We start from the raw sequence: 21627 nt of genomic DNA, 5'->3' as shown, positions 1-21627 counted from the left end.
GGACATTGTTGCACTAAAGATGTTCTAAATTTTTTTAACTTTAAAAGATTTCTTCATTATATTATCGTCGCCTGAAATACGAATTTTGCAAATACATGTTTTTTGTCAAAATATTAAAATTCCAAACTTCATAGGTTTCTCTTATGACTATGAATACCATACCAACAAATTAATGATCCAAAAGAACGAAAGTTAATTAGTTAAGATGTTCAAAGTCTGACTTTCGAGAAGTAATTTAAATAAGCAGTCAACTTACGGACGGTGAACCTTAACAGCGACGTCTTACAATTTTTTTCTCATATTTATTACAAACTTTCAAAACCTTAGATTAACCACCCCTCTTGTTTTATCACACTACATAAACTATCCCTCACGTTTCAGTAGTTTCAAAAAACTCTAATTTTCACTATGAGGCGAATTAACAAAAGGAAAAACAGAAAGAAAGTGTACGTTTGGATTTAAAATTCAGGGAATGAGGGACATAAAATACTACGAAGTTTATTTGGGTAGGAAGCTTAGGAAGTAATCTTGACCATCTATGAAGTAATCAATGGCTAAGATTAAATGAGTGAGATTGAACAAAAAAAGAGAGGCGTGTGAGTTAGTTTGAGGGTATTTTAGTTCATCCAAGTCAATAGTTTATCTCTCCTCCAATTCCTCATCGTTTTTAAAACGTTAATAACTTTTTGATACGACAATACTTTTTTATAAAAATTGCACCCTAAAAACGAGCGTTTTTTATCTATAAAACGAGCACAGTATTGTTATACTTTTGACAATCTTTTTCAAAACCCAGATGCGTAAAACGCACGGGATAGAACAACACACTATAACCCATGTTCTAAAACGCAATCGGGTTTCATATGGTCGTGTTTATGTTTTAACATGGTCATGCCCCTATTCTAACATGATCATGTTTATTTTTTAGGATGATCATGTTCTTTGCACTCAAATTTTAAAAACGTACACTCCAGGTCTAAAACTCAATGGGTTCACATGGTCATGTTTCTCTTTTAACATGGCCATGCCTTTGTTTTAACATGGTCATGTTTCTGTTTGAACATGGTCATGCCTTTGTTTTAACATGGTCATGTCTCTATTCCAACATGATCATGCTTATGTTTTAGCATGATCTGTTATTTCACTTTAGGTTCTAAAACGCAATAGGGTTTTAACATGGTCATGTCTTTGTTCCCAACATGATCTTGCTTCCATGATGTTCTTCTACACTCTAGTTCTAAAACGCAATGAAACCCAAAATCAAGATTTTGCACTACATATTCTAAAAAGCAATGGAGTTTTAACAAGACCATGTTTATGTTTTAGCATGGTCATGCTTTTGTTCCAACATGACCATGTTTCTATTTTAGCATGATCATGTTCTTTACTTGTAAAACGCAACGAAACCCGAAATCAATATTTTGCACTGTAGGTTCTAAAAAGCAATGGAGTTTTAACATGGTCATGTTTATGTTTTAACATGGTCGTGCTTTTGTTCCAACATTACCATGCTTCTATTTTAACACGATCATGTTCTTTGCTTGTAAAACGCAATGAAACCCAAAATCAATATTTTGTACTATAGGTTCTAAAAAGCAATGGAGTTTTAACATGGCCATGTTTATGTTTTAACACGGTCATGCTTTTCTTCCAACATGACCATGCTTCTATTTTAGCATGATCATCTTCTTTGCACTCCAGATTGTAAGACGCAGTGAAACCCAAAATCAATATTTTGCACTGCAGGTTCTAAAAAGCAATGGAGTTTTAACATAGGTTCTAAAAAGCAATGTAGTTTTAACATGGGTATGTCTTAATTCCAACATGATCATGCTTCTCTCTTAGCATGATCATATTCTTTGCACTACAGGTTCTAAAACACAATGGGTTTTAACGTGGTCATGCCTTTGTTCATACATGATCATGCTTCTATTTTAGCATGGTCATGCCTCTGCTTTAACATCCAGAAGAACAAAAATGAAAAGAACTTAACTAAAATATAATGTGGTGAAAAATGCAAATGAGGTTTGATAACCTAAAACGCAATGAAAATAAAAAATAACACAACTTACAAAAGAACTCTGATTAACGACGGTGGGCGGAGAAAGAACTTCGACACACCGTTGGGAAACTTGTTGCGGTGGCGGTGGATGTTGGAATGGTGGTTTCAGATCTGAAAAACCAATAGATGGTTGAAGGTAGTGGTGGTTTCAGATCTAGTTTCTAGCAAGATGATGGCGATCGTAGGTGGTGGTGGAGGTGGTGGTGTTGGTTGTGATGTGGTAGTTTATAGTTTTGAAAATTGTGGATTTGACCATAATGCACATCCTTATGTTTTTTCAACTTTGTCATTTGTCAAATGTCTTCCTCTTATTGCTTTATACCCTTCTTATCCAAACTAAACTTCCTATTTGATCTTTTCCCTATAAAGTGAACGGTTAACAAGCTACCTCGCAATCTTCTTTTAAAAAACAAAATCGATCCTACTAAAAACAAAGTTTTGGATCTCAAAGATGGAATAAGAGTTGTACTTAACTAGTTTTAGATTGTCATTCGTGCTCCTTATTCCATCTAACCTCTTGCAGATTATCAAAATAGAGCTGACCTAACATGAATTTGGTTCATTCTTGACTTCTTGATGTAAGCATTAAATTAAAATGTGATACAAATGCTACATACTATATAAGGCTAAAGGGCATATCAACATCAACATATGCCACGAAGGTTTTAGGGTAACAGTGTCATCCCCCTTTAACATTGACAATATGAAATAAAGCTCCTAGTTATTAATTAAAAAAAATCATGAAAAAGAAAAGAAATTCGTCCGGTTGTATAAAAACGGGCCCCGCCAAATCAAACCCTTTAACGCCTGTTATTGGGTTGGTGAGCTGATGGATGGTGTCTCTCTTTAACGAGGTATGGATGACGTTGGGCCGTTGGGGGCATCCATCGGCTCACCATCCCAATAACGGGGGTGTTGACCCACTGGTCTAAATACTCATATGTTCATATCCTAATCTACAAACATCACTGATAAATGTTTAAAAGAACAAACAATTGAAGGAAAAGAATTAGCGGACATATGGATAGGGGTGTTCAAAACCGGATATCCGAAATTTCGGATATCCGAAAATCGGATATCCGAACATTTCGGATAGTAGATTTCACTATCCGAATCCGTATCCGAAATTTCGGATATCCGACTTTCGGATATCCGAAATTTCGGATACGGATTCGGATAATGAAACGGATATCCGAAATTCTAAAAAAATAAATTTCAAAATAAAAGTTTCACCTTTTTCAACATGCCAAATTGCAAATAAAAGATCTGATGTTCAAAAAAAAAAACAAACTAACACAATCCATTGTTCTAAAATAATACATTACCTTGTTCTAAAATAACACATAACCTGATGTTAACAAAAAAACAAACCAACAATCCAACACAATCCCTTGTTCCAAAATATCACATAACATGTCCAAAATAACCCAAAACATTGTTTTAAAAGTTGAAATAAAAACATAAACTTCCAAATCCAAGCATCCGATTCCAATCCATCCTTCCAACTTTTCAAGGCACCATATGAAACCTGCTGCGCAAGAACATAATACAAAACAAGTCAACAAAAGATGATGGAGTAATTAATATAAATGGCTTAAAAAAACAAACCAGCAGATCCATCTTCACTTCTTCAAATGATGCAAAAAGGACACATCAGAAGCATGTTGTTGTATTTAAAGAGATCAAAAACAGGAAGATGAACAATATGATTGTAATAAATAGACTCAATTAACTTACTAGAGATAACCCCAAATTCAACCAAAATCAGTGAAACCATACTAATTAAACAATTATCCTAGGTTAACTAAAACCAATAAAAACAACTATATATAGAGCTACCATATGTCCATATCTGCAGCAGAACAATAGTCCCCAGGAGTCCACACTTGACACCACTATAAACATCCAATTCTGCACACACAATCACCCTCTCACAAATGTAAGTTAGAATCTATTTACACAACAACTTTTATGGTATATATAACTTAATAATTAGCAAACAAATTTATTAGCAAACAAAATGAAATACATAGCAATACTATTCAGAAAATACAGTACCCAAGTAAACTAGTCAAATAACAAAATTAACCTAAATAATACTTCTAAGTAACGTCTTAGGTTGATACCATTGCTATGAAAACATTCTCCATTATGATTTAAAACTACATGAAACATTCATTAACTTAAAAGAAACATTAATTAGATTATTAACTAAAATAATTATTAATTGTTCATATTTGTAACCCGTCATGGAACTGAATCGTATGAATCAGAAACTTGGATCTTCGTATGAAACAAATCGTATTCTGTAACAAATCGAACAAGATAAATAAATCAGAAACTTGGATTTTCGTATGAAACAAATCGCATATAACAAATCGAAAAAGATAACAAATCAGATTCAATATTGGAAAGTGGAAACAAACCTTGGATCTTCGATTTTCAGTTCTTGACGTGTTCGTGTTTTGATTATCTGTAACTTGTTTAGATCTTGATTCTTCGATGCTCACAGATCTGGATATTGAATTTGAGTTTGTGGGGTGAGGGTATGAGTGAATGAGAGCGGCTGAGAGAAAAAAAGATTAGGGTTAGGTTTTTTATAATGGTATTTATATACACGCATGTTTAAAAAAATCGGATATCGGATATCCGAAATATCCGAAAATTTCCGAAATCACTATCCGAATCCGAATCCGAAAATTCGGATTATCCGAATTTCGGATATCCGAAAATTCGGATATCCGAATTTTCGGATAATTCGGATTCGGATAATCGGATAAATCGGATTCAGATTCGGATTCGGATGATTTTGAACACCCCTACATATGGATGACAGTCTATGCACAGTCCGTTTGTGGATGGTGCCAGGTACAAAAAAGTAAATAAAGAACTGCAAATCAATAACTAACATACATATTTTCGGACTCAAGATACATTAAATTTAAGGAGAATAATATATATCTAAATTCAGAGTTTGGTCTCTTAAAATAATTGTTAAAAAATATTATATAAAGTAAGCCAAACTTTATAAATAAATCAAGAATTGTAAAATATGAATTTGTTTATGTATTGAAGAAAAAAAAAATCAACTGTTGAAAGCATATCCTATTTGAGTTAATCATCAACATACAATCTTAGTATCCAATCTTCCACCAATGATTAAAATTGTTTTTTTTTTTTAATTCTAGTATCAAATCTTTCACCAATGACTAAAATACTCCACATTGTCCATAGGAGCCAAGCCCATCTTACTTGGATGTTTAAAATTATTTCTTCAAAAATGTGGAAGATGTTTTAGGTGTGGTTTGGACAAAGGTGAAACAACTCTAATATTAAAAATATGATAAATAAAATTCAGACACGACAAGCATGGTGTATGATTGAATTATCCAAGCAACCATTTCTTTCACACTTGAACCAACCTCTTGAAAACATAACATTTCAAATTTCCATATTGAAATGACATCTTATATTTTTAGCAAAAGAAGAAGTTATTTATGAGATAAATTAAAACATACATCTATCGACTTATATGTAAATACGAGTGCGATCTCTACCAACATTAGCTAGAAGATGTAAAAGTGATGTATGTTTTTATTAGAGGGAAACTAGCTATTGGATGGGCTCTATTGAATGCTAGTCATCCCAATAACGAGCAATAACGAGATGTTGTGTGTGTGAGGTCTTAAACAAAGGGGGCACTATTGATGGAGAATAGGAATAAGGGGTTCCATCCGATTCCATAGGTGTTATTGAGTATAGGCAATAGAGCCCCTTGGTTGAGGTGACACATACGTGGCGCAATGGAGCCCCTAACACCTCCAAACCATACTCTTCAACCTAAACATGCCAATGTGGGGCTAACTCACTTGATAGAGACACATACATCTTAGAAAGGAGGTCACATGTTCAAACTTGGGCAATGTGTGTTATTTAAATAAATGGTGTATAGCGTAAGATCATGTTTTGTCGTAAAAAAAAAAAGAGATCTACATAGACATTATTAATAATACAAGAAGAAATTATGAATTGATTATTGGTGTTATTTACTAAATCTAATCTATGAAATTGTTAATAACTTCCGAAAAGAGAGAAAAAAAAACAATTGGGAATTAAACACCTCTACTATAGGGTCAAAAGTCATGCAAAGTTTTTAAAAACAATGCTTTCAGATTTTATAACTAGATCCATTCAATGCTTAGGAGACATGATAGTGACATATATAATAAAAGGTTTAGTATATACTTTTAAAAGTTGGCATTATATTATACTTATCTTTAAATTTATAGCATTTATACATTTCCCTTATAACATGGATTAGGTTATGAGAAGTGGTAAATCAAAATAATGCTCTCATTATCGGACATTATTCGACACGTGTCATCCCAGTCAGCATAGGGCATTATAGCGTAAAGTGGTGTAGTGGGGCATTATTCCAATAACCCCCATGCAATCATTTCACAATTATTTTTTTTTTAAACTTTAAACACTTCATTAAATTAAAAAAAAAATACAATACTAGAAATAAAATAAAAATATCCGATTAAATTAAAAAAAAACACTAGTTTTCGTCTTCGCTTTCTTCACCCTCGCCAACTTCGTCTTCCTCGTCCTCCGTTTCTTCCTCTCCCTCAGGTGGTACATACCGAATCGACCATGCGTGGTGTACCAAATCAACCATTAACTGGGAATGGTACGGTTCGTAACGCAACTCTCGCGCATTATTCACTCTTTCTTCCATTGACGCCTGTGGATGCTCCTCTTGAACGGCTTCTGGTACATAATTATGGCATATCGTCTTTCCTTCGTCTTCCAAAATCATGTTGTGCATGATTATACAAGCGTACATAGCATCTCTCATTTTTTGCTTGCTCCATGCAAACCATGTTCAGCATTATCTATCTCGTAGATCTTTTGAAGATTGTCCCATGTGGGCGTTCTAAGATAACGCGCACCGTACACATCAATTATACTTTTATAAAAAAATATAGACAAACATAAGCTTCAAAAAAAATTGTAAACATACTCGTCGTTTAAAAAAAAGTAAAGTATAGGAATTGTACTGCGACAAAAATGCTCCAAGCTGTCTCGTGTTGTTTTCTCCGCCATTTTTAGATACTCGTCGTTGATGTCGGTAGTGTTACCATAAGCAAGGATTCGTAACGCCGACGTACACTTTTGGATACCGGTAAATCCAAGTGCCCCTCTCGCATCCGCTTTTTGTTTAAAATAATCGTAGTTGGCTTCCAAGTCGTCGACTATGCATAGAAACAACCGCTTACTCATTCGGAAACGACGCCTAAAAAATTCGTTCGAAAATGTCGGCGCCTCATCAAAATAATCTTTCATCAAACGATCGTGTGCCGCGCGTCGGTCTCGTTCAATATAACCTCTTTTATTTTTTTCTGCTTGGGGGCGACGACAATGCTTGACATATCTCACCGCTAGTTGACAAGCATTCGTAACCGCCTCTTGCTCAAGCTCCTCATCGGTGGAACCATCGCCATCCGCAAAATACTCGTTGTAGTAAAAATTTACCATGGATGAAGAACTAGGAGAATCCATCAAGTTTTTTATAAAATGGTTGGGTTTTTTAGAGAGTTTTTGAGATTGTTTTTGTTGAAAATGAATGAGTTTATATATATATATATATATATATATATATATATATAGGTAAAAGGTTAAAAAAATAATAATAAAAGAAGTAGCCGTTATATCTAGCCGTTGGAAGACATTTGATTGGCCGGTCAAATCGAGCAAAGCGTTTTAAATAAAACGCCATTTTGATTTTTTTTTCGAAAAAAACGCCCGGAAACGCCGGGTGTAATGGCATGGGGGGCCGTTATCCGGCGTTTTTTTTTTTAATTTTTTTAAAAAACACACCCCACTACGGATGGTCTGAGAGTAATGTAAGGAGAAGCGACAGATATGATAGTGATGTTATTGATTGTATTTAATTAATAAAGTAAGTATGAAATTGTTAAAGTGTTTTGAGTGAATATATTAATAAAAAATAAGTAAATATCACATTATCCAAGTTTCAAGAGTGTATAAAATGTATATTGAATAAGTATTTGATCACCAGAGCAACCTCCTTTACGTTGTTAAGCTATGAACATACGTGATAGTATTAACGGCGATATTAGTAGGCAAAGGGATTCTTTCACCCTTAGTATTAACGGCAATATTAGTAGGCAAAGGGGTTCTTTGTCCCTTAAATTATCGTGTGTATGACACATAAATGGTCTTACCTACACATTATTGGTCGGCGGTCGCACACCAACACATCATAGACTTCGCTACATATTTGTTTGCTACTAGATTTGGTAACCATAACATGACAAATAAGGACGGTTCACTTCTTTTAAAGTCCATAACGCATAAGAAACGCATTCCATATGAATTCCTAGGGTGTCCGGGGCACCCTCGGTGACCCCATGCGGGGACCGGATTCACCGATCGGTGAGGGTGCCGCCGAAGGCGGGTGGAGGGTGATCGGGGTGTGGACTCGGGGCATATTCACCGATGAAGGAGAGGGGGTGATGGTGGGCCAACCTCTTCTCAAACCAATCAAATTATTCCTTTTTTTTTAATAAAAAGTCAAGTCACCTAATAGGGGAGTGGTGTCATCAAATTGGGGTGTGAGGGGAGTTTAAGAGGGGAGTTGACGTGACACACGAGGATTGGTTATGCGTAAGAGAGGGGACTCCCCTCTTAGGGGAGTGCCCCTTACACCCTTAGAAAACGATATAAGTAAACACGGTTAACTTTCTACTCATTTTGTATTTTTCCCTTAGTGGTGTCATATTGTCTGTCATTTTCGTTTATAAAGCGATGTTGTCAAATTTCGGAGGTTTCTTTGTATTATCTTAAATTATAATATTACGTAATACGTAATACTTACAATGAGATCTCACCAATAAATAAATACTTAAATAGTTGGTCAAGAATGAAAAAAAACTATATTTAAATATGTAGTTCTATTCTGTAGGGGCCAATTTTATGTGGTTGATGTATGTAGTGATGAACGTGTAAATAGTGGACTCAACTAAAAAAATCCACATAAAATAAATAGTTTAAATAATATTTCCTTTTGTTTATATTTTCTGAAAGCACTTTATTCATTTAAAACAAATAGTAAATTAAATAAAACGTTTATAAGTTGAATATAATCACATATTTCGTTATCTGGTTTCACTTCTCGTCGATGAAAAACGAACATGTTTTTTACCTTTTAATTTATTCATTTTCTTTTCAAAGTTAAAATGATGTAATAGTGATTACAAATATAAATAAAATATATAGCCACCATGAGTTAGGGGTGTGCACGGTTCGGTTCGGTTCGGTTTTTTGATAAAATCAAAACCGAAACCGAAATGTCGGTTTTCGGGTTTTAAAAACCGTTCGGTTTCGGTTTTTTTCGGTTTCGGTTTTTACGTCGGTTCGGTTCGGTTTTTCGGTTATTTCGGTTTTTAGAACAAAATTATGTAAGATTCAAAAAATAAAAAGTATAATTTATATTATAACAATCTTTTTATATGTTTACATTTAAGTTATTATAGTTAACCTCTTTAGTTAATGTTGTTTAAATACACCTTACCTTCTAATATATTTTTATGTTTCTTCAAAGTTTTTATTAAATTTAATTTTTATATTAAATTTTGTTATATCTTATAGGTAATAATAAATCATTTCAGTTATAATGTTTTAATTATAAACACTTAACATCCAAGAATAAATTAACATTTTCTACTAGCATTGGGTTAAACACTTAAACAATTTAAACTTAAACATAAAAATATATGGATTGTAACTTATCGGTTCGATTCGGTTTTTTCCGGTTATTGAAAAAGTTTATCCGAAAACCGAACCGAAATTTTCGGTTATTAAAAATCCAAAAACCGAACCGTCGGTTTTTGTTTCGGTTCAGGTTTTTCGGTTATTCGGTTACGGTTCGGTTATTTCGGTTTTCTTGCTCACCCCTACCATGAGTCCAGACCCCTCTTGCGAGCTTTCTCTACCTCACACCATTAGGCAAAAAGGTGTGGAGGGCACCACCCCTGTCACCTCACCACCGATAGCGTCGGAGGGACGCCACCACCCATACCCAACGATTTAACAGGGGACACCATGGTTCCATCGCCATCGTGATAACGAGGAAGAAAGTTATGTGCAGGTGGTGCCCACATCATTTCTGTTAGAAGATGGAATAGAAGTCAACTGTAGTCAGCATTAAAGTCAAAGTCATTTTAATACGTTTTTAGTTAGTTCTAAAAGTACAGGGGTTAATAGTGCAAATAATGGTAGTCTAAGGGTTAGAAAGATAGTCAGTTTGTTAATGTTCTGTTAATGACTGTTAGTTTAGATTTGGGGATAAAAGGAGAGTTAGGGTTCAGTTTGAGAGTATTCTCTTGTATTCATTTTCTCTGTTATTCGTTTCTTACAATCATCAATAATATTCAATAATCGTTGGAACTTGAATTTTGTTCTTGATTCTTTTCTGAATTTACAACAATTGGTATCAGAGCCAAGGTTGTGGCTCGATTCGATTCAGATTAAGAGGTAAATCAAGACGGGAATTGAAGGTGAACAATGGTGTCGACGAAGTTCGAACTTGAGAAGTTCGACGGGAAGAACGATTTTGGATTATGGCGATTGAAGATGAGAGCGCTCTTAGTTCACAATGGTGTGGTTGCTGCTCTGGCCGGAGAAGCGAAGTTACCGAATGATATGACAGAGAAAGAGAAGAAAGATATTCTTGAAAAGGCACATAGTGCCATAATTCTGAGCCTCGGTGATCGTGTACTAAGAGAAGTGTCGAAAGAAACGTCTGCTGCCGGAGTTTGGTCAAAATTGGAGTCCTTGTACATGACGAAGTCTCTGGCTAACCGATTATATCTCAAGAAACGTCTATATACGTTTCATATGTCTTCAAACAGATCATTGGAAGATCACACAGATGAGTTTAACAAGCTCATCTTAGATCTGGAGAATATTGATGTTTCTATTGAAGATGAAGATCAAGCCATTCTGTTCTTAACTTCCCTTCCTCAGACGTTTGAGCATTTTGTTGATACTCTGATGTACGGAAGAGACACTTTAACTATGGAGGAGGTTCTTGCAGCCTTGAATTCCAAGGAGTTAAAGAAGAGGAATGATGTGAAAGAAGAAAGTGGGGATGGATTGATTGTGAGAGGCAGATCGGAACAAAGAAATTTCAAAGGCAAGAATGTTTCAAGATCTAAGTCAAGATTTAAAAGAAAGTGCTATATTTGCAATTCAGAAAAACATCTGAAGAGAGAATGTCCTGAGAGGTTCAAGAAGAAGAAGTTTGATGCTGGTACTTCAAAGAATCAGGGAAATCTTTCACCTGAGTTGTCTCAAGATGGATATGAGAGCGCAGATGCACTGGTTGTCTCATCAGTCAAGTCGAAAGGTAACTGGATAATGGACTTCGGCTGTTCTTTTCATATGACTCCTTGTAAAGAATTTTTCAGAACTCTTGAGTTTCAAGATTTGGGAACTGTTCAGTTAGGAGATGATAGACCCTGTAGGATACATGGAAAGGGTTCAATAGTGTTCAAATTAGACAATGGGTGTGAGATTCAGGTTGATAATGTGATGTATATTCCAGAATTATCTAAAAGTCTTTTGTCACTTGGAACTTTTGAAAAGAATGGGTATTCTATAAGTCTAAGAAATGGGAAAGCAAAAGTTGTAAAGGGGTCCATGGTATTTCTTTCGGGTACAAGATGTGAGAACAACACCTATTTGCTAGATGGTAGGGTTGTTCAAGAGGTCAATGCTGTAGTTCAAGATAGAAAGACTATAGATGCAGGTCTGTGGCACAAAAGGCTTGGTCACATCAGTGATCAAGGGTTGCAAGAGTTAAAGAAGCAACAAGTCATAGGTGATTTTGTAGAAAGGGGTGCAGGATTTTATGAACATTGTATACTGGGAAAGTCACATAGGGTATCTTTCACCAAGGGTAAACATGTGACCAAGGGTATACTAGATTATGTGCACTCAGATCTATGGGGGCCCACCAAGAATCTGTCAATGGGAGGGGCTAGTTATTTCATGACCATTATAGATGACTATTCCAGAAGGGTATGGGTGTATATACTGAAATATAAACATGAAGCTTTTGGGAAGTTTAAGGAATGGAGATCATTGATAGAGAATCAGACTGAGAGAAAGGTTAAGAAACTCAGAACTGATAATGGTCTTGAGTTCTGTAATGGGGAGTTTAATCAGTTTTGTAAACAGAATGGAATAGCTAGGCATCTTACAGTGCCTGGAACCCCTCAACAGAATGGATTGGCGGAGCGAATGAATAAAACTCTCTTGAATAGAGTTAGAAGTATGTTGATTAGTGCAGGCATGCCAAAGAGATTTTGGGCAGAAGCTGTATCAACTGCAGCATATCTAATCAACAGATCACCATCTTCAGCAATAGATATGAAGACTCCTATGGAAATGTGGTCAGGTATGAAACCAGAGTATGAAGACTTGAGGGTCTTTGGGTCATTATGTTATGCTCACATTAATCAGGGTAAATTGGAGCCTAGAGCTTTAAGATGTGTGATATTGGGATATTCTGAGGGAGTCAAGGGATATAGGCTGTGGAAGGTTGATGAAGAGAGGTCAAGGGTATTTGTTAGCAGAGATGTAGTTGCCTTCAGAGAAGATGTCATGTATAAAGATGTTATGGGATCTAAAGTCACAATGGTAGATCCGAGTGTTCAGATTGAGGTGGAGCAGGGGTCTGCTATGCCTAAGAATGTGAATCATACTGAAGAGGCTAGTTCAAGCCATACCGATCTTACCGACTATCAGTTGGCTAGAGATAGAACTAGAAGAGAAATTCAGAAACCAAATAGATTCAGAGATCAAGAAGATGTGTCAGCAGTTGTTTTCATGGCTGCTGAACTTGAAAGTACAACTGAACCAATAACGTTTCATGAAGCTGTGATGTCAAGTAATAAAGAAAGATGGAAAGAGGCAATGGATGATGAAATGAGATCTCTGCAACAAAACAAGACTTGGGTTTTGGTAGAAAAACCTAAGGGTCAAAAAGTTATACCTTGCAAATGGATATACAAGTTGAAAGAAGGGATTGAAGGTGTTGAGAAACCAAGATTTAAAGCCAGGTTAGTGGCTAAGGGGTTCACTCAAAGAGAAGGTCTGGATTATACTGAAATTTTCTCTCCAGATGTTAAACACACATCCATAAGGGTATTATTGTCATTTACTGCCTATATGGATATGGAACTGGAACAGTTGGATGTAAAAACAGCATTTTTGCATGGCAACTTAGATGAGAAGATCTATATGCAACAACCATTGGGTTATGAAGAAAAGGGAAAGGAGAATATGGTATGCTTGTTGCAAAAATCATTGTATGGGCTCAAACAAGCGCCCAGGCAATGGTATAAAAGATTTGATGATTACATGCTATCCAGTGGTGGATTTTCAAGAAGTTGCTATGATCCTTGTGTGTATTACAAAGAATATGAAGAAGGTCGGTTTGTATATCTTCTACTATATGTAGATGATATGCTTATAGCCTGTAAAGATAGGCACCAGATCATGGCAACTAAAGCATTACTCAAAGAAGAATCCGAAATGAAGGAACTGGGTGAGGCTAAGAAGATCCTAGGGATGGAAATCATCAGAGAAGGGGGTTAAAACAAATCAAGTTGTCTCAGAAATCTTATATACAGAAGATTCTCAGAAACTTCAGTATGGAAGGATGTAAAGCTACGTCTACACCTATTGCAAACATTTCAAGTTATCTAACCAAGATTCTCCAAAGACAGACGCAGAAAAGGCTTATATGAACAAGGTACCGTATGCTAGTACAGTTGGTAGTTTAATGTATTTGATGGTGTGTACTAGGCCAGACATAGGGTATGGTGTGAGCATGGTTAGTAGATACTTGGCAAATCCAGGAAAGTTACATTGGGAAGCAGCTAAGTGGTTGCTGAGATATTTGAGTGGAACTGTTGAAGTTGGATTGGTGTTCGGAATCAATAAGGATGAACATAACATGATAGTTGGTTATGCAGACTCGGATTTTGCAAAAGATAAGGATAAGGGAAGATCAATTTCAGGATATGTTTTTAAAGTATTAGGCAGTGTTGTGAGCTGGAAAGCTGCTTTACAGCGTGTAGTAGCTTTGTCCAGTACAGAGGCAGAGTACATTGCATTGACTGAAAGTGTCAAAGAGATTTTGTGGTTAAAAGGGTTTGTCACTGAGCTTGGAGTTAAAGTTGAAAAAGCAGTGGTCTTTTGTGATAATCAAGGAGCTGTACAACTTTCGAAGAATAATGTGTTTCATGAAAGGTCAAAACACATAAATGTCAGACTTCATTTTATCAGAGAAGTGGTAAATTCAAGGGAAATTTGTGTTGAACAAATTGAAACTGAAGATAATGGAGCTGATATGTTAACAAAGGTTCTATCAGTTGGAAAGTTTTTGAAGTGTTTGGATCTGCTGGGAATTAGTTGACTTGGTATTCCAAGGTGGAGATTGTTAGAAGATGGAATAGAAGTCAACTGTAGTCAGCATTAAAGTCAAAGTTCATTTTAATACGTTTTTAGTTAGTTCTAAAAGTATAGGGGTTAATAGTGCAAATAATGGTAGTCTAAGGGTTAGAAAGATAGTCAGTTTGTTAATGTTCTGTTAATGACTGTTAGTTTAGATTTGGGGATAAAAGGAGAGTTAGGGTTCAGTTTGAGAGTATTCTCTTGTATTCATTTTCTCTGTTATTCGTTTCTTACAATCATCAATAATATTCAATAATCGTTGGAACTTGAATTTTGTTCTTGATTCTTTTCTGAATTTACAACAATTTCATCCATTTTTTTAATTTTGTTTAATAGGAGGCGTTATCCTACACCCTGCAAGTTGAGGGGAGAGGCCTTAAAGCCCCCTGTCTAACGTGGACGTGACATAACGTGATAAAGCCCCTAAAGACTTTATCCTACACCCTCTATCATTAACACCATACATGACCACCTTTAGGTATCACCAACAAGTGGGACCCATGATTTATTTTCATAATTTTGGAGAGGGGGGTCATAGGGCATAACCATACTTCTAACGCTGGAGGACGTGGGATGGAGCTCCTAGAGGCTTTATCAAGACACATCAGCGACATATAGGATTCACGTCAGCCAGGGGGCTTTATAACGCCTTCCCTTAACTTGCATGCTGTTTGATAAAGCCCCCTTATAAACAAAATTAAAAAAAAATATATATTGTATTGGATGAAATGCATGTGGCCCCCACCTGAACCCTTCTTCCTCCTCGTTACCATGGTGGCGCTGGAACCATGGCGCCCCCCTTTAAAGTTAATGGTATGGATAGTGGCGGAGGGGTGGCGCTACCAGAGGTGAGGTGGCAGGGGTGGCGCCCTCCACGAGGAGTAACTTGGAAGTGAGCAAGTACTCTATGAATGACCAGAGATGAAGGAATCTCTCTCTGTTTCGGAATGTCTTTTTGGAGTGAATGAGCTGTCTTCTTATAGGGGAAGACATCTCCTCAAATGGTATGTACAAGACTAGTGGAACCTGTTTGCAATGGAGGGTTTCCCCTTTTGGGGTTGAAGGCTTTGGACCCCTGGGTAATAGCATGTATCGTGCAGACCTGCTCTGCTTTTGTGGGCGTGAGTTGGTGAAACGAGTTCTCAGATGTGATTGATTACTGTTCCTTGCTTTTCTCACTTTACAGCTTTTCAACCGGTGAACCTTTCAACCTTTTAAGCATTTGCATATCTAGTCACTTTATTTAGTCTTGGGCTACCCCCGTCATCAGCCCCCCAAGTCAGAGGTTTTTGGGGTAGTATTCTCAAAGACTTCTGACTTTTATGCATATGTTTTGTCACTTGAATGTTTCAAGGGTTCGTTGCTTGAAGGTTTGAAAGGCTGAAGGCAGTTAATTTTTGAATTTGAATTTTAAATGATTGACAGTTGATTTGATTGATGTGTGTCAGTTGATAGGGCGGCGGTTTTGCAGGAGTTATTATTTACCTTTATTACCCCTGTCCTAGGTTCATATTTATTTTATACTTTGTGAATCTTTTCCATTTTACTCATAACTTCTCCAAGTTTCTTCCTTCTCTGAGGTTAGTTTTCTCTATATCTTTCACTCTTCGTTTTTTGTTTCTTCAAAAATGGGTGCTCTTAAGGACTTAGCAAAGTCATTTTCTCGAATGACACAAGAGGAGGTAGATTTATTTTGTTTGGAATATGGCATTGATAAAAAATTTAACCCAACTGCCCCTGCTTGCGATGTTTCCGTTGATAAACCAAACCCTGGTTCGATTGCTCTGTACTGTCGTCATTTTCAATGGTCGAATCTTCGTTATCCCTTTTCTTTTTTCGTTTTGAACTTGCTTGAGTATTATCGGGTTTCTTTTGGGCAAGTTCATCCGAAGGGGATGGCTAGGGTTTTGCATTTTGAAGTTTTGTGTCGTGCTCTTGGATATGATCCTTCTTTGTTGCTTTTCCGGCGATTTTTTCGTTTGGCCAAGAATGGTGACTGGTTCACCTTTGAGACATCAAAGGTTGATACTTGCCTTATTTCATCCATGGTTACAACACTTGGGTCCTGGAAGGATCGCTTTTTCTGGGTTTCCGAGTCTATTGTTCCTTTCAAAATGGTGTGGAGGCATCCGGATGTTGTTCTTAATGATCCGGAGCCTTCTGAATCTAAGTTGAACGATGCCTTTCTTACAGCCATTCGGGGGTGCCCTTCGAGGGTTCGTCCCTTCTCCGAACATTTGTTAGTGCTTTTAGGGGTTAGTAATATTTGGGGGAAAGCCGATCGGGATCCGGTGCTAATGAGAAATGGCGTTGGTATGCATTTTCCCCTTTTGCCTTTTACTCATTTCGCTTTGCTTATGGCTTATTTGCTTTTGTTTGTTTTTGTCAGTCATGTCTGCTTTGGATTTTATCAAGAGTGACGACACTTCTGATGTTGTGTTTGAGGATGCCCCGTCTGTTCCGGGTGAGAATGTTGTGGTTAGGACTGCCGAGCAAAGGTTTGAGGGCACGGGTTATGCTAGTGTTGCCAACGTCAAGGGCTTTTCTAAGTCTAATGCTCCCAAGTCTTCAACTCGCCGATCTTCTCGTCGTTTGTTGAAAGCTGGTCCTCAATCCACTTCTACTGAACCAGTGGATTTGAGTGATGATATTGAAGTTTCGGAAGATCAAGTTGAAGCAGGTGTTGAGAAGGACAAGGAGTTGGTTGTTCGTGGTAAAAAGGTTCAAAGCAAGAAGGTTGTTTCTACCCCTGTTCAGGAGTCTTCAAGCAGGGACGTTGAAGGGTTGAATCCTGAAGGGACTTATGTGCCTGCTTGGTTGGTGAAAAATAACGACACCTTCAAAGATGCTGCTGTTTGTGAGGATTAGGGATGAGATCGGTATCATACCGGTACCGTACCGGTACCGATACCGAAAATACCGTTACCGTAATTGAGGAAAAGTGGATACCGAATACCGTACCGAATTTCTCAATTCGGTAACGGTACGGTACCGGTATTTCGGTATTTTACCGCATTGGTACCGCTTTTGTGTTTTCCATTGGTTTACCTAAAAAAATCATGTAAATCCATCCATCCGTTATTAACTGAATTAGCGTAATATATAGTGGGAAAACTAGACAAATGTATGTAGTAAAAACTAAAAATCAAAAGGAAACCATACATGGGTTCGAATTTTAACATCCAAATTCCAACATGTCTAAAAAAAGCATCATAATTCATAACTGATTAAAAAGAACCAAACAAAAGAAAGTTTATATCGCTAATCGCTTTGCATTTTCCCTTTTCCTTTTTCGTTTTGTTTGTTTATCGCATCCTCAATCTCTGTAGAAAACCAAGAAAGAAAGTTACTACAAATTATTTGACAACCAAACCATTGAAAAAATATGAACTACTTTACCTATGGCAATATCGTCGTCCTTTAAAATATCATCTATGTCATCAATAATTGGCTTTCTCGATTTTCTCACCCAATCTTGAGTGCAAACCAAAGCTTCCACAATATTACTTGACAATCTTGTTCTATATGCGTCTAGGACACGACCGCTCGTACTAAACGCCGACTTGGATGCAACGGTGGAAATTTGAATTGCCAAAATATCTAATAATTTAATAGACATTGTTAATAAGCATAATTAATGTAACAAAAAAATGTAAAGAGGCTTGAAAAAGATAAAAACATTTTACCTCTAGCCATCCGAGACACGACTAGGAATCGAATAGCATTATGTTTCCACCATGTAAGTATGTCAAACCGTTTACTAAAATCAACTCTCGGTTCTTGTAAGTACCTCTTTAACTCGGTTTCTATTGCAACCGAGTTACTTCCATCCACATTTAGAAACTCCGCAAAAAAATCATTCTCACCATCACATTCCACAACATCTTCATTACGCGTTTCTTGAGACGCCGAGTTATTAACAACCTTATCGAACCGTTCTTTGTATGTTTTAAATAAACCATGTAGTCTGTTCTCAATCTCTTGCACCATACCTGACACCTTTTTTTTCAATTGCTTCTTTAGACATAGGATTTTCTTTTGTTATGTCATACCTAATCAACTTTGTAAAACAATGTTCAAGGAAAAATAACTTCATAGTAGGATCTAAGATAATAGCAAAATACATAAAGTCATTAAGCCTATCATATTTTCCCCAATACTTATTATATTTCTCGCGCATTGTGCCCGCCATTACATAAAAATCCAACTCCAAGTGGACCGCCCACTCACGTAGATGTTTGTTTACATCTAAGATTTCTCTAAAAAAAATGTGAGCTAAGGGCTTTGAAGATGCCGACACAATTTCCGTTTTGATCTTGAATTTTTCTAGAAACTCAACCAATGCTTTGCACACCTTAAAGTCGGAATCTTCAGGTATTTTGTCTAAATCATGATGATAGCTGTTGTCTTTAAATTCATAAGCAAAAAACACCTCTTTAAGATCTACGGCAACTTTCAACATCTCATAAGTGGAATTCCACCGCGTAGGCATATCAGCACATAAAAACTTATTTGGATCAACATTCAAATCTTCCATGCACTTTTTGAAATTAGTTATTCTTTGTGTGGAATGTCTAACATACCTAATGGCCTTTCGCAAACATTCAACATGATGGTTAAGTTCCAATAATCCATCCTTCACAATAAGGTTTAAAATATGTGCCATACACCTAACATGAAAATGTTTTCCACCATCATACAAATTATGCAACTTTTTCACCAAAAGATCAATCATCTTATCATTACTAGAGGCATTATCAACGGTCATAGTCATAACATTCTTTATTCCCCAACTGTGAATACAATCTAACAATTCACGAGCCATGTCATCCCCCTTATGACTATGAATGGGTCTAAAGTTAATAATGCGTTTATGCATTACCCAATCATCATCTATGAAATGACCTGTTACAACCATATAGTTAACCCTTTGACATGATGATGTCCAAGTATCGGTGGTCAAGTGAATAGTGTTAGTTGGCTTACTTAAATAAGCCATCAACTTATTTCTTTCATCTACATAATATTTCCCAATATCCTTAGATAATTTATGTCGTGAGGGCAATTTGTACTTTCCATTTAACGCGTTAGTGTACTCAACAAAAACTGGATTTTCTACAAGCTTAAATGGTAGTTCCCCAACAATAAACAAGTCTAGCGTAGCTTTTTTTATTCTAACCTCGTCATGTTTCCAAACACTAACGCTACCTTCCCCATTAGCTTCCTTTTTAAACACTAAATTATTTTGTTTTTTCTTAGAAATTACATCGGGAATCTTTTCACACGTAGTAGAGTGTTGGCGAACGCCAGACGTACCGTTTCTATTTGGATCGGCTTTTATATGAGATTTGCAAGACTTACACCTTCCATACTTTCGTTGAACCCCGTCTTCTTCTTCTAGGTAAACCACGTCAAAGTATTTCCAATAGGGTGCCCTCTCTCTACCAACTTTTTGAGCTTTCCTTTGGATTCCTTTCCCATTTGATGCTTTCTTTCTCTTGGAATTTGGTTCCACATTACCCAAATCCAAGTCAGTATCAAGTTGGACATAAGGGGTTTCTTCAATAATAGTATCGTCTCCCTACAGAAACAAACACAAAGACATTATGAATCTAAAAATAAGAAAAGATAAATTTATAATTTATAATCAAAGCTTTTAAAAATAAACTTACTTGAATGGATTCCATGCTTTTTACTGATGATGAAGATGCCATAAACAACTTAGAAGAATTACTTTAGTGGAATTCAAATCTAAATGCAAAAGTATAAAATAAAGAAAAATTAATAATGAAAGAATAATTTTGATAATTACTAATAATTACGAAATGACACCGTTTTTTTTTCAACAAAATCTTCAATTATCTGTATATATGTTTGTTTATTGAGGTGTAAGTTTTCCCTACAAATCTAGTCTTCCACTCTTTCGGTCTGTCATCTCGTGTTAAGCTCCAAATTCAGCTATGTTTTAATTTTTTTAATCCTTAGTTGATTTTTGTATTTGCTTTGGATTATGTGACCTGTCATCCTTATTTTGGATTATGGCTTACATTATTAATTTTCTTTTCTTAGTAAATAAACAAAATAAGGTGTTAATGATATCGAACGATGGGTTCATTGTATACAAAGCGGTGACTACGACTATACTATAAAGACTTCAGTTCAAACAAAATATATGTTTCATAACATTCAGCTAATAAACGCAATGATAGAACTACCCATTATTAAATTTTCTTGAACAACGTCCATGAATAAAACTGTCAATCAAATTTTGGTCATTGAACGAAATTGCAGATGCTGTAACAGTTATTGAAAACTATACAAATGCATAATGAATACACTCTTAAAGATTATTTAATGTTTTTTTTATTAGTTTCTTTCCTTTGATTCTAAAATACTGATAGCGATACTATTCAATTGAGATCTCTAATCAAACACTATGCATAACTTGTTTCATAAACTATTCAATTTCAAGCATTCAAATAATTATATGTTTAGTTTACGAATACAAATATAAAGGAGAACAATGATTTTTTAATAGCAAATATAAAGAACAATGATAATTACCTTGAAGTTTGAAGTTTGAATACTTTGAAGAAGATGGCTTTGAATGTTTGACTAATCACAGTACGTAGATTAGTTTGGAATTGATAATAAGATATTTTAGGTTTAGCTATGTTTTATATTAGTACAAGATTATGATAAATTAATTTATATTTGCTAAAAATACCCTTAGTAAAATTCGGTATTAATACCGCATTTTACCGAAAAATTACCGGTACCTATACCGTTATTTACCGATACCGAATTTTGAAAATTCTAACACCGATACCGGTACCGTTTATGATTATTCGGTACAGTACCGGTACGGTACCGGTATTTCGGTAAAAAATCTCATCCCTAGTGAGGATGCTCTTAGTCATCTCGCTCCTCCTTCTGTGCACAAGACCATTGCTGAGATGGATGATGACTTAATGTTGTCTCGGATGGTTTTGAGCACTTGCAACCTTGCTGCC

General features: G+C 35.9%; 1 long non-coding RNA gene across 1 annotated transcript; it reads right to left on the bottom strand.

Moving 5' to 3' along the window:
- Window positions 1-3334: 3334 nt before the first annotated feature.
- On the bottom strand, window positions 3335-4661 carry LOC110917853. The gene is made up of 2 exons (XR_002580897.2): window positions 4489-4661; window positions 3335-4368 (listed from the first exon to the last, which is right to left on the bottom strand). It is a non-coding gene; the product is annotated as an uncharacterized LOC110917853 (long non-coding RNA).
- Between the last annotated feature and the right edge of the window lie 16966 nt (window positions 4662-21627).

Source organism: Helianthus annuus, chromosome 16 (assembly GCF_002127325.2).
Source record: "Helianthus annuus cultivar XRQ/B chromosome 16, HanXRQr2.0-SUNRISE, whole genome shotgun sequence".
In the NCBI taxonomy this organism is placed as follows: domain Eukaryota; kingdom Viridiplantae; phylum Streptophyta; class Magnoliopsida; order Asterales; family Asteraceae; genus Helianthus; species Helianthus annuus.
The sequence above is the reverse complement of the archived record's forward strand: the minus strand, read 5'-3'. Positions and strand labels throughout refer to the sequence as shown.